The sequence below is a fragment of the Poecilia reticulata genome, chromosome 17, assembly GCF_904066995.2.
Source record: "Poecilia reticulata chromosome 17, P_reticulata-male-v2, whole genome shotgun sequence".
In the NCBI taxonomy this organism is placed as follows: domain Eukaryota; kingdom Metazoa; phylum Chordata; class Actinopteri; order Cyprinodontiformes; family Poeciliidae; genus Poecilia; species Poecilia reticulata.
This window is the reverse complement of record NC_088846.1, coordinates 24689568-24704199: the sequence shown is the minus strand read 5'-3', so window position 1 is coordinate 24704199 and position 14632 is coordinate 24689568. Positions and strand designations below refer to the sequence as shown.

The 14632-nt window shown below is 36.8% G+C and overlaps 1 long non-coding RNA gene across 1 annotated transcript; it reads left to right on the top strand.

Moving 5' to 3' along the window:
• The first annotated feature begins 9624 nt into the window (after positions 1-9624).
• On the top strand, positions 9625-12686 carry LOC145548087 (uncharacterized). Its single transcript, XR_014084378.1, has 3 exons — positions 9625-11422; positions 11899-12013; positions 12108-12686. It is a non-coding gene; the product is annotated as an uncharacterized LOC145548087 (long non-coding RNA).
• Positions 12687-14632: the final 1946 nt, after the last annotated feature.

The window sequence follows — 14632 nt, the reverse complement described above, 5'->3', positions numbered from 1 at the left end:
TTGAGTGAGAAGCAAAGCGGGAATACGGTCACCATGTATTGCCCAAACTGTGGGAAAAAGCTGATTGAGACGTCAACAAACTTTTGCAGCAGTTGTGGCAAGAGGCTTCAAGAAATGTATATGGAAGATACTCCACAATGTTCAAGTAAGTTAAGCATAAAGAAGTATTTATCTGTCATATGGATGTAGTAACTTGCTTATGCTAGCGGAACTCCAGACCGCGTCCACTGTCTCTTAGTTGTTCATTGTAAATGCAATTAAAAGTAAGAAAAAAAACTAGATGTAGTTCAGCAGCATTGTATTATATTATTAGTAAGGTCCGTTACAACCTTATGCACTTTTTCTAGGGTAATTTGTGTCCTTCTGGTTCTTTTGCACTGCGATCAAGCTTGCCGCCTTTTCGAAGCGAACCCGCACTCAGTTTAGACATGTGCTAACTTTACTTCAGTTTGTTATACATATTGTCTGTTTGCATGGCTGTGATGTGCGACATTTTTTCTTTAATTTACTAATAGCACAACAGACTGTCCCATCCTGCTCTGCACCAGTCCTCAGCACCTTCCTTGAATACAGAAAAAAAAAAAACATGAGAAGCGACAAAAGTATTCTCTTGGAAGAAAGGGGTTAAAGCAAAAGGAAAAAGTGAAAGTTCGGGAAGGTCCGTTATGGCTCAGTCCAAAAACAAGCAGCTTTTAACTAATAGACTTGCTTAAACAAAGTACAACGGTAAACGGTGAGCTATTTATGGTTATAAATATTTTCAAACAATTGTAAAGCTTGATGCTCAAAAATCAATATCGATGACATACTTTCATTTGTTCATACCTGCCACCGACTTTATGACACTGTAATTTACTATGAAAAAGTAATTGGGTATAAAAAATTTTGATCAAATTAGAGATATGAAATTACTTGATCAGATATCAAATTTAACCAGCTTTTTTCTTTGTTTTTGTGTTTTATCTTTAGTTGGTAATAGATCTTTGCGTGCCCTTCTGAAAAATTGTATGAGCTACTGGAATATATTGTGCAATACTTGTTAAATTCTGAGTTTCACCACTTGTATCATCCATTCAGAATTTTGGGTACAATAGCCATTGTCTTCTTTGTACTCATAAATAAAAAAAAATATTTTGAATCATTGTTTACCATTACAATATGCATGGCATATGAATATTTTTTCAATGTGATTTATAAAAATGTTGCATGAATGTTGCATGACACAATATCAATTTGTTGCTGTGAAAACTTTTTTCTAGTTTAAATTTGATATTGTGTTACTTTTATTTTTGAATTTTGGAGCACTGTGCAAGATTCTTTACTTTGTATATGTAGTTTCTTTTTCCCCTGTACATATTGAACTACAATGTTGTTCACGTTTACGCAGGACTTAGAATAAATCATATCTATGCCACGAATAAAGTACATTGCTTATGTTTCTGTCCTAACAGATTCAAAGATGGACTGGGAAGTCTAGGATTTTTTGCTGCACTGCAGAAGCATTCCAGGGTCCTTTCCCCAATCCTGTGTTTCTCTGCCAAGGCCCTGACTGCTTCAGACTTGGAGACGATGTTTAAACCAGTTCTCAGCCCAGTAGGAAGCAATCGGCGGCAAAAGGAGGGCAAAATAATCGTTTTCTGGGCAGATTATTTGCTTGACTGTGAAGGTTAGTAAGGACGGATTGTGTTTTATTCTAAAATTGGGCTTTTTGTTTGTTTAATTGAGAGGACATCAAAAATAAAATCCATTGTGCAATGGATTATCTATTGACTACATTGTTTATAATCTTTCAGAGAAAACAACTGCTGTGTCTCTGGAGGAAGTCCTCATGTTCTCTACAGGTCTCGCAGCGATTCCACCAGCAGGCACGGTGCCATCCCCACATCTAGAATTTCTGAGTGATTCACCTTTTCCTCTCGCAAACACCTGCGCAAACACACTCAAACTGCCGCTTTTGGATTCTTACACTGCTTTTAGGGCCAACATGGACTTTGGGATACAGAACGCTCCGGGTTTTGGATGCTACTGAAACAAAGATTTCTTCCAGTCTTGTTGAATATAAAACATTAATTAAAATACATAATTTGATATGTTTTCACATAATTTAAAACATAGCAATGTTTTGCTACCTAGACAGACATAAATGTTAAATGTGTTACAAAAACCTAGTTTGTTTTGAAAAACCTTTTTCCTGTTTTTTTCTTCTCGCAGCTGTAAGAAAACCAATAGGCTACTCATAACTTTGTTAGAATTGTATTAAGAGTGTAATGTGCACATTTTATCTTCATAGTTCACACTGAATGCACAATTTGGTGTATAAAAAAGTTTAATGCACTTGTCGCTGTTCTGAGTAACAATGAGGTTTCATTTTAGCAAAATGAACAGGAGACAAAATATTAAACGATTTGATTCTCGTTTGTGTCTACAGCCTCGCTATGTCCTTAAGCAAGAAATACAGTTCCATAGCTGACTCCCAGTCTTCTGACTGCTGTTGTCCATGTTGTTGCATGGCTTGCTGTAGGTATTCCTCAATGTCTTTATCACCACACAACTCTGTCACCTGACTTGCTTCTGGGAAAACATCCAGATCGCTGTCCTCAACAGGAAATCCACAATCTCTTGAACCATATCTGCAAAGTCAGAATATAATAAGTCATAGAATTGTAACATATATTTTCTACAAGTAATTCAAATTGTCTTTTTTTTTTTTTGGGCGGCTATATGACCCAGTATAAGTGAGCACTATCAGTGACAGGTTATACAGTGTATCACAAGAGTAAACTCACATTTCTGCAGCTCTTTATATCTTTTTGTGGGACAACACTGACAAAATGACACTTTGACACAATAAAAAATAGTCTGCAGCTTATATAACAGTGAAAAAAGACAAACAGTCCTCAACTTGGACATTATGGGATGTAGTCTCTTAGGGTTTTACTCACATAAAAATAAATGTTTGAAACAAATTCAATATGGCATGTAAACTGTCAAAACGACAGCGATGTGACTCAACTCCATAAGTACTTCCTCTGGAGTTGTCATGACAACAATAAACAAACCACAAGCTTAGCACTAGCTTTCACCTCATCGCTAATTTATTATCAGTAAAAGTACGTTACATCTATTATACCATAACACATTTTGAGTACTCTACCCACCTCTGTGTAATAATAAAATTAATAACACAGATATGTAATATAGAACTTACTGCCGAACTAGCAACATTTGTTTAACATATAGCTTACGTGTATGTTACTAAAGTCAACAGAACCTTGTTTTTCACAGTTTGGACGTACTTTACAAATCCGTTTCAACTCAGACTGTATGCTTCCATGGATTTCAGGTCGTGATCAGCTTTCGCTGTACTTCACATCTGAAAAACAGACATGCACCCACCTTCCTCTTCTGAAAAAAGACCACCATGACTCGATGCGTTGATTCCCTGTGGATGATCCGTAACTGTGGCTTGATGACCCAGCATAATAATCCATATGCGCATGGCGGAGGGTACACTGTATTGCTGCGACAGTCCCGTTCTCTGTGCCGAGGTCTGTTCGCAGTCTCATTGGTATCACTCCAAGGTTCTTGACACAGTTTATATAATGCTGGGCAATGACAGAAGGATTGTTGTTTGTTGCCCCACAAACAAGCCACATCATTCTTCTCGAAAAACCATCAATGCATCCTGAGATGGCCAAGCCGAATGGCTTCAGTTTGTCGTAGCCATCTACATGCCATGTGTAATTGGGCCCCATAGAGTGATACGTGCGTCTTGTAAATCTCCTGCGAGTCCTCAGAGCGATGCCTTGGGGATTCAGCTGCTTCAGCAGTCTCATTCCAAGATCACGTTCAACTCGCAGGTTGTGTTTTTGTTTCAGAACTTGCCACATGGTCCGATAGCCAAATAATTGCCCTGGTCCTCTCAGCTCGGTCATAATGGCACGCCTCACTTCAGGAAGTGGAGAGTAGTCGCCTCTTCTGGTAACCCTTCTTCTTTCAAATGAGACTTTAGTGTCCGCATACTAAGTGACACATCGTGGTTGGTCCGTAGCATGTCTAGTATCACCTCATATGTGTGTCCTGACTCAAAATATTCGCGAATAGTAGTGGTAAGGTGTGGATCACCAAGCACATTCATGTTTTTAAAAAACACGTAAAGCCAGAATAACTTCCGGTTCAAAAGTAAACCGAGCTGTAGTCCAATCAGCGAATTCTTAGGTCTTCCACTGGGACCTACCTTTTCCGTTTTCTTAATGTCGTTGTGTTTTCCTTAATGTGTTGTGTTTTTCGTAATGTTGAAGTGTTTTTGTATTTGTAATTGTGCTTCGTTAAAGTTGCAGTGCTTTGCACCTCAGGGCCACCGTAAGATTTAGAAGTACACCGAAGGCTACAGAATTTGGTAAAAACTGTGAGCTTTGCTGAAGTAATTAAAATCACAAGTACAAATCCATGCTGAGTGGAGCTCCTTTAATCAAGGCTCCTCCGCAGCTCTGATTGGCTCAGCAATGTAACGTGATCCTCTGCAGCAAGTGATGGCAAAGCGGGGCGCCATCACGACTTTACACAAGTGTGTCTTTACCTCCGCGGTAGAGGCTCCGCCGAACCCCTGAGACCAACTCATCGAACCCAGGTTAAGAACCACTGGTCTATAAGAAGGGACAGAGGAGACTGGAGGAAGCTAAGGTCATTCAACGTTTGCAGCAAGATGCTGCAGATCTTCTATCAGTCTGTTGTTGAGAGCGTCATCTCTTCAGCAGCATCAGAACCAGAGACCTAAAAAGGCTCAGCAGCCTCTCAACATCAGCTGAACTACTATTAAAAGGCCCAGCAGCCTTTTTTATCAGGCTGCTGAGCCTTTTAATAGTAGTTCAGCTGATGTTGAAAGTTTTTAGCACTCATGCACTCATTGCTAAAGCAGCTTTATATTGTAGCTGCTTCCTCTTATTCTTGAGGAACAAATAAGACTGAATGTCAATTTAATTAGAAAAATGTTGGCTGTCATTGTGTTTTCAATTTTAAGTTCATCCATGATTGTTTTTTTAAATTATTTAATAACACTAAATGAATTTTAAGGGTTTATTTGAGCTTAAAATAAAAAAACAATTTCCTTTTTAACAAAGTATTTATCTGAGATGTCTTTGCTGCTTTCTTTGCAAATACTTAGTACAGACACTCTTATGAAAAACATCAGAATGATGAATCATCAAGATCTCTGGCCTTGAATGAACTGAGCTTCCTCCAGTCTCCTCTGTCCCTTCTTTTAGATGCTTCACTGTTACTATCACAGTCCGGCCTGTTCAGATGAAAACCAAATTAGTAATTTTCCTCAACCACCTCCACTTCCTCTCCCATGAAACAGTCATATGAAAACGTTTGGCCACCCCTATTAATCATAATCATTTTTATTTCTAAATATTTAGGTGTTTGCAACAGCTACTTCAGTTTGATATATCTAATAACTGATGGACACAGTAATATTTCAGCATTGAAATGGGGTTTATTGGAGTAACAGAAAATGTGCAGTACGCATTAACACACAATTTGACAGGTGCAAAACTTTGGGTACCCTTATCATTTTATTGATTTGAATACCCTTAACTACTTTTCACTGACTTACTAAAACACAAAATTGGTTTGGTAACCTCAGTAAGCTTTGAACTCCATAGCCAGGTGTAGCCAATCATGAGAAAAGGTATTTAAGGTGGCCTACAGCAAGATGTTCTCCTATTTGAATCTCCTCTGAAGAGCGGCATCATGGGCACCTCAAAACAGCTCTCAAATGATCTGAAAACAAAGATTGTTCAACATAGTTGTTTAGGGGAAGGATACAAAAAGTTATCTGAGATTTCAGCTGTCAGTTTCCACTGTGAGGAGCATAGTAAAGAAATGGAAGACCACAGGGACAGTTCTTGTTAAGCCCAGAAGTGGCAGGCCAAGAAAAATATGAGAGAGGCAGAGAAGAAGAATGGTGAGAACTGTCAAGGACAACCCACAGACCACCTCCAAAGACCTGCAGCAGCATCTTGCTGCAGATGGTGTCACTGTGCATCGTTCAACAATTCAGCACATTTTGCAAGGAGAAGCTGTATGGGAGAGCTGTTGTAGCATAGAGATCATCCCCCCTGTTGACACATGACAATGTCCATGTGTCAAAATCGCTGCCGCTCTAAATAGAGATTTTGGAAGGACCGGCTTCTATTTACTGAAAAAATGCTATCATCATTCAGTGTCGCCCCTTTAGTTATCCACATTTGTTTTTCTGCGTTTGGAGCATCATCTTGCATGTCTTTTAACACAGCTTTGTCTATTACTTGAGGATCTTCTGTCTGTATTGAGAAATTGTCTCCCCCATGCTTCCCAGCTGCAGCTTCCCTTGCTACTTTATCAGCTAATCTATTGCCATTTGAAACCTCATCCTGTTCCGTGGTGTGCGCTGCACACTTACAAACTGCTAGTTTAGCTGGTAAATGTATGGCCCGCAAAAGATTCTTAAGCACGGATGCATGGGTGACTAGTTTCCCTGTAGATGTTATCAAATTCATCAAAGCATAACTCTTTCTAAATAAAAATTTTCACCTTTAATTCAAAACAAATATCATATCCTCTAATTCAAGATTTTTCTTTTTGAATGTATTGACTATCAATCAAATCTGGATTAAAATGTTCTAGACTGAAATCTAGAAAATGTTGCTTTTAATCACAATCATCAGTTTTTAGTAGCCGTTTACAAGGTTGCTTAAAGTCTCAGACTTTCTCTTAACCTCGCATTTCCTCGCATTGTTAACCTCGCAAGTTAACAATGTAAGTTTTTTTTTTATATTTTAAATTAAATGGTCAATAATTTAATCCGTTACTCAATTTAGCAGTAAAATTTCTCTCTTCTCAAAATAATTGTCATTCATCCCAATATAAAACACAAACACAATCCCAATCAATTTGTAGATTCTTTATAGAATTAAACTCTAAGTTAAATGTTTCAGTTAAATGCAAAGAAATACTCCATAGTATTTCAACACCGCAATATCAATTATTTTCAACACTTAGAGATATTTAATTTAGTTCCAAACTAGTATTTATTTCAAAGAAAATAAAACACTTGCAAATCATTATTAGCTTTGAATCTAATCCTTTTTAGTTGGTGTAATTTAGCCGTATCACACTCAGTTTTTTTTTCTTTCTTAACTTTTAACCATTACAGTATTTTTCCTTCACAGTTTCCCAATCTACGGCTCGTGGGCCCTAAGAAGATCACTGGTCCTTCTGTTAAGGACTGAGTTAACGGGTACAAAATGAAAGATTTTTATCTAACATTGTACCTTAAAACCTTCAAAATGTTCTTTTCTAAATAGATAATTCCTATATGCAAACAGGATTAGTAAGCACATTCTCTTATCACAGCGGTGTGTGTATAACTTATCTCGCATTTCTCCTTTCTGTCTCACTTCTCGCTTCCGGCTCCTGCTGCTAGCGTCGCTGCAGCTGGTTCCCCCTCTGTCCCTTCTCCTGCTCCCTGTCAGTCCAACTTGCCGGTGTTGGATTATTTATAAGTTGTCCAGACCGTCCCTTTGTCCACCAATGAAACAAGCGGCAAACAGTTCAGTTTGCTTTCTTTTTCCAAATGTCTAGCAGGACTCCATACAGTAGTTTTGCTGCATGGCAGTTCCCAGATGTCAAGGAATTAGGACCAGTGGACACTTTATTGCCTTCAGTGTCCAGGTGGTACAAATCGTCCTGTCCTTTTTCGCTTCTTTGTCAACTGGCTGGTGATAAAGGAGGGACGTCATCTGATTGGCAGGACAGATCAGAGCTGAGGTCAGAGGTCAGACGCAGCGCAGCGAGGCTCAGACAGAGGAAAAGGAAAGAAGCAAATAAGAGTCAATTAGTGTTTGCTTGCTTTTCTGTGTTTTTTTTTTCTTTATACACAAACATTTTCCATATAACTTTTTTTTTCTTTTCATCGTATAGTTTTTAGCCACTTATTATCCAACTTTTTAAGAAGTCATAAATCATTTCCTTATTCAAACACATATAAACATGAAACATGTTAAAAGCTGTAGTCTCTTTCATCATGTTCACCATTAACTTGTAAAATGTAGAATATACGTTTAAGTTAACTTCATCTAAGACACGTCTCACCAGAGAACAATGGATTTTTCTAAATTTGTTGATCTCAGTGCTGCAGACTGTGAAGTCAGCGGGCAGCCCTCCTCTCAAGGCCTAAGAGTTACGAGGCTGGTTAATGTCCAGGTTGGTACCTTACTCTGACCGCTGACCCCTCCAGATAGAAGCCAGAGGATCGTTTCACCAAGTTGGTTTTATAATCTAATTACGACACTATACATTAAACATTGTTCTCTGAGGAGAATTTTATTATTTAGTTTTATTTTTCAGCTTCTCCTCCTTCAGGAAAGTCATGATTCCACTTTTAGCATACAAAGTAGTTGTTCCCATGTTTTTATTTCAGTGAGACCTCTCTTTACTGGTTTTTCTTTAAAGGTGTAGGAATGCTCAAAAAGAAAAACAAAACAAACATCAGTATTTCTTAAAACAAATTATTTCTCACTTGTCAGGTTTAAACCTAATTTTTTAGTAACATTAAAAATTATTTTGCATACACTGATTTCTTACAGGAATTCAATTTCTTTTATGGTTTTACTTAACGTGTCCCAACCTGCATGCACATGTCTCTAGCATTTCATCAATTTGGACTGGGGGTTTGTGTTTTTGGGGTGTGGTAGAGTCTGATCATGCTGAAGATTTCTCCTATTTGTGGTCTCCTCACTCCACCACCCCTCTTGTCGCCCCGTGCAGCATTCTTTGAAGGGCAGTTTCTTGCCCAGTGACCAATATTGCCACAAATCCAGCAGCCATTTGAATGCCGTGGATTTTGTGGGGTGTTATTTTGGGGTCGTCGCCTATTGTGACTTCCTCTGCCTCTGTCTCTTCCACGGCCTTTTGTCCGGTCGTTGGAAAAGGCAGAGGTATATAAACCTCCAAATTTATCCAGGTGAAAAACATCTGATCCTTTCACAGCTTTCCTGACCTCTTCTAAGGTACAGGGTCTAAAAACATATAAGTTTTGTGTCCCTTCCTCTAGTGAGGGATACAGTCGTGTTGCTGGAACAGCAGCGGCTGACACTGGGGCAGACGGAGCTGCTGAAGCAGCAAGGGGAGAGGTGGCTGCAGGAGCTTGCTCTCCCTGCACCGCTACAGCATTCCGTGTGCTTGGAATTACTTTATTTTCTTCCGTCTCTATAATTAAGTTTTTAGATTCATTTAACCATAATTTAGCACACCTCAGCTCATTCTCCTTTTTAGATTTTTTTTTATTCCCATTTTTCTTTCTACACTACTCTCCAAAATTCCCACAATTATTTGCCATTGATCAATTTTTAGCTTTCCATCTATTTTATATTTCTTTCTCCATTTTTTCATGTGTACAGTGCTACCAGGAAACCTGGACAGCATGTACTTTTCATCCCCATCGGGGCCCTCAGCGAGTGGGGAATTACAAGAATATTTGTTTCCCATATTTAAAACACTTGCAATTTCAGCTTGAAAATATTATTTATTTGAATTTATTTAAATTTGGTCCAGGTTCGTTGACTCCTAGGGAGTCCTACACTGCAAAAACTAAAATCTTAGTAAGATTAAATATCTTAAATTAAGGAGATTTTTCTTGTTTTCTTTCTGACAAGATAATTTTTCTCACCAAGAGGGATTTATGTTAGAATATTTTTCTTATTTTAAGTGTTTTTGTACTTAATTATCTCAGTAAGATATAAAAGCTTAATATTAAGAAAATATTACTTATTATGAGTAAATATGTGCTAGAATCTAGAATATCAATATTTACCTATCAAACTTCAAGTCTAGAACTTATATTATATAAGTAAAAATTTCTTATTTCAAGCACAGAAAGCGAAATCACATACTTAATGAAATGTATTCAGATAATTAAAACAGACTATGTCCAAATGGAATCCTTTGTGTTATTGTCAATGAAAAAAAAAAAAAAAAACATGAACTTATATTCTTGTATAAGTTGGCAGAGTGTACTGGAGATTATAATTGAATATTTAAACGGTTGACATTTAACACAACAATTTCAGAGACAATATCAGTTTATATATCAAGATAATTCTTGGCATGTTTCCATCTGCTATGGACCTTAATCTGATCTTCTTGATGCAAGATGTGGGACCTCTTACTGACATGTCATGAAATTTCTATTGATGTGTGATTTGAAATGGCTGGTATTCCACACAATGAGATTAGAATCAACAATATTGATTAGCTCAATGTCATGATAAATATTTTAACTTTTGGTTTATATTTCAAATTCTTACTTTATCAGTTACTAATATTAGTTTGAACAATATTTTATTCATCATGTTTGTAACCCCTTTTATGACATCATACAATCCAAATGGGAAAGCGCCCAAAATGTCAGTGAGATAGTATTAATGTTCGATACAACAGATTTTCTTTCCGATCCAATACCGAGTAAAATTTAAGCTGGTATTGGCAATACAGATCCCATACTTTGTGCAAAGACAGTTAGTTTGTTTCTTAATTAAATAAAAAATAAATGTAATCCATATCTTGGCTTCATAAAAAGAACACAATGTACTCTGATGCACTCATTTTAAACTCAGAAGTATATTGAGACAACAATCTTGTTTACTATAAGCTATTTTAACTCAGCAGAAATATACAAAACATGTGAAAATGGAGTTGCAAACTAAAAAAAAGAAAATTAGTAAAGTAATAACCCTACTAAATAGACTGCTCAAAAAAATAAAGGGAACACTTAAGTGTTCACTTAAGTGTTTAAGTGTTCCCTTTATTTTTTTTTAGCAGTGTGCATCATTGTTTAATTATTAAAACTACTATAAAATGGCAGCTGAAATAGCTCCATGTCACTTATTTTATAATCTGTCAACATGTTCATTTCTGAGTGAGTGAGCGTCAGCAGCACGCTGCGCTTGGGCATTACGTCCTTACACATTACATTCTTACCAGGCGGAAGAAAAAGTAGTTCCCATTAACAACGTTTCATTTAGGCAAGATCTCAATAATTTTGTTACTTTCTAACTTGCTCTTGTTAATCTACATTATCTCAAATTACTAAAGTGTTGAAAGTATTGATCCTTGGATCTGACAATAGATTTTAAAGAATTAAGTTCTGGTATCGAAAGAATCGATATTTCAGTATCAATCCGCACATCACTAACGGCAACGCCAGAGATCATTTAACTGCCCTGATTAACGGTTAATTCAGTTGTAACAGCCTAACTAAGCTGTTATCTACTGTACTTTTATAAGATTTTCTTTTGGCAAATTTTCTAATCTCGGTTGGACATGGATGAAGATGGAGGACTTTTTACGTGTATAGACCCTACAGCTGCTGTACTCAGAGGTAAGTTTAAAGTTGTCTGTCTTTCTAAGATAAGCTAACTGAAGCTAGTTAGCATGTCGTGAAATGCCAATTTTCATCCGCGGTTAAAGAGCCGCTCTTATAATATGAGCTTTGAACAGTTATTAACCACAATAGCTGTGGCTTAAAAATAATATCGACACGGGTTCATGGTAGCTTCCGTTTTTTAACATAGCTAAGGTGGCTTCTCATTCGGGAAATGGTTAAAGGGCATTTCCGCCTAGTATTTCACTAACTTTGAGGGTGTTTTATGTGCTGTAATTTAAAAACTTAAATGCAATGAGTTTACAAGGTTAGATATTCCACACTGTTACCAGGATATTTTAAACACTATTTTTAATTAGTGAATTTAAGTAGTCCTTGTTTGATTTAATTAAAATAACTTTCTTGCCATCTTGAATTCATGTAATATTGTAATTGAGCACATGAACTAAAATAAGACTTGTTTTATTTTTTAGTAAACCAAACTGTTGCCATGGTGAAGCCTATGCCAGACACATCTCCAATCACGTATTGCACCATCTACAAGAAACTTTGGGAAATGCAAGTGACAGCATCCTTCACATTCTCAAGGTAAGAAATTTATGATACTGATTTATCATTACACTGATTAGTCCCTAAAACGTGGTTTGTTTTGTGATTGTTTTTCTGTCTGTGCTCCATTTAGCAGATGACCCAACAACTTCAAACAAGACCACTTTTCAGCTCTGTGGTGATCATGAAACCAACTTTCTACTGGCCATTGGAACCATGCCTGCCCTGATCTTCTGAAAGGAGGACATCACAACTACTACACCTTTCAGCATCCGTGTCTGTGGCCACTCCTCTCTGTGCTGCTGACAGATGTCTTGAGAACAGCGTCTGTAACTGAGGCAAGACTTCCACATATAAAAGGCTATGGCTTATTGGAAGAAGTTCATTGCGGAGGAAGCTCCTATTGTTGACATCTAATCCCAAGATTTTTTTTTGCTTTGGACAATTTGGTTTGCTTGACTCTTAGGGCATCTTATGAGTGCGGCAGATGTGTCAGATCTTCATTGTTCTGTCATTTTACAGGATTGTTTCAGAATCAGATGCCCATCCAGACTTTATTCTGACCAGTAGACATGTTTTATTGTGCTTATGTGAAACTTAAACGTAATAAATATGTTAAAAGTAATTGAACTCATGTCTTCATTTCAGCAAGCCAATAACATCTCTTGTTCCAGTATTCACAGGATCAATTTTTGGATTTTTGTCTTAGCATAAGAACCTTGAGTAAAGCTATGATAAAATATATATTTTAATCCAATGCAACAATAAAAATAAACTAGATTTAGGTATATCACTGCAAAAAGTCCCCTTTCAAAAACAAGAAAAAGAAGTACAAAAATAGGGTATAATTTTCTTAAAATAAGAAAAATTATCTGCCAACAGAACAAGAAAATTTATCTCGTCAAGATTTTCTAAAACAAGAAAAAATATCTAACCAAGATAAACCTACAATATCTTAAAATTAGTGTATTTGTACTTAAAACAAGCCAATTTTACTAATACAAATAGAATATATGAGATTTATTTTCTTAATACATAGAACATTTTTCTTCAAATAAGAAAATTTTACGCTATTTCAAGAAATTCAGTGTCGAGTAACATTTTCTTTACTTGAGATAATTTTTCTTAAAATAAGATAATATATCTTACTCGTATAAGTAAAATTGGCTTGTTTTAAGTAAAAATACACTAATTTTAAGATATTGTAGGTTTATCTTGGTTAGATATTTTTTCTTGTTTTAGAAAATCTTGACAAGATAAATTTTCTTGTTCTGTTGGCAGATAATTTTTCTTATTTTAAGAAAATTGTACCTTATTTTTGTACTTTTTTTTCTTGTTTTTGAAAGGGGACTTTTTGCAGTGTATAAACTGGAGATCTTTTCAGTGGGCCAGCAATTAAAATACCTTGTTGTGGTATTCCCCGCTTCGACTCTTTCGAGTGGGAGAATCTTGCCTGTTGCATCCACAAGAGGTTTGCTGTTTAATCCCACTGTTTTATATGAGGTAAAATACAGAGCGGTATTTAAACCTCCAATCACTCTCACACTACTCTGTCACGCACACACACACATACACACACATCAAAGCATGTGATGTTGATTAGTCGCAGTAATCCGTCCCTGTGGTCCCGAACCTCTCCTACTCTGACCCATGGAAATATGCCTTGCATAAACTTTGTCCACTATTCCAGATCTTGAATTCCCAAGGAACTCCAGTGTCTGTAGTGAGGTCTCTGGCATAACTGCATGCTTGGATTCCACTCAATATCAACAGATTCTTGAGAATAATGTTCAAGAATCTGTTATAAAGTTGAAGTTACACCATGGATGGATATTTCAGCAAGACAATGATCCAAAGCACCGCTCCAAATCTACTCAGGTATTCATGCAGAGGAACAATTACAATGTTCTGGATGGCCAACCAGTCCCCAGACCTGAGTATCATTGAACATCTGTGGGATGATTTGAAGCAGGCTGTCCATGCTCAGCGACCATCAAACTTAGCTGAACTGGAATTGTTTTGTAAAGAGGAATGGTTAAAAATACCTTCATCCAGGATCCAGGAACTCATTAAAAGCTACAGGAAGCGACTAGAGGCTGTTATTTTTGCAAAAGGAGGATCTACTAAATATTAATGTCACTTTTCTGTTGAGGTGTCCATACTTTTGCACCTGTCAAATTTTGTGTTAATGCGTACTGCACATTTTCTGTTAGTCCAATAAACCCCATTTCAATACTGAAATATTACTGTGTTCATCAGTTATTAGATATATCAAACTGAAATAGCTGTTGCAAACATCCAAATATTTAGAGCTAAAAATGATTAAGATTAATAGGGGTGCCCAAACTTTTTCATATGACTGTAGATCTAACCATAAGCGTAACTTCCTGAAGGACTGGAGTGGACATGTCCTCACCAACTCTGGCATGAGGGGCTCAGTGGCAACTGACCAGTCAGCAAAAATCATATTGACTGCTTACAATTTTTACTTGTCCATTGTGTAACTCATACATCTTAGTTCCATTTTTCATCATAACTTTAAAAAAAAAAGTTTACTACTTTCTATGATGATAGAAAGAAAAAGACCAAACGCTTTTTCAGCAGCTATAAGTGTTTACTCCATCATTAACACGTCGTAACGTGTCTTTCCGAGCCGCC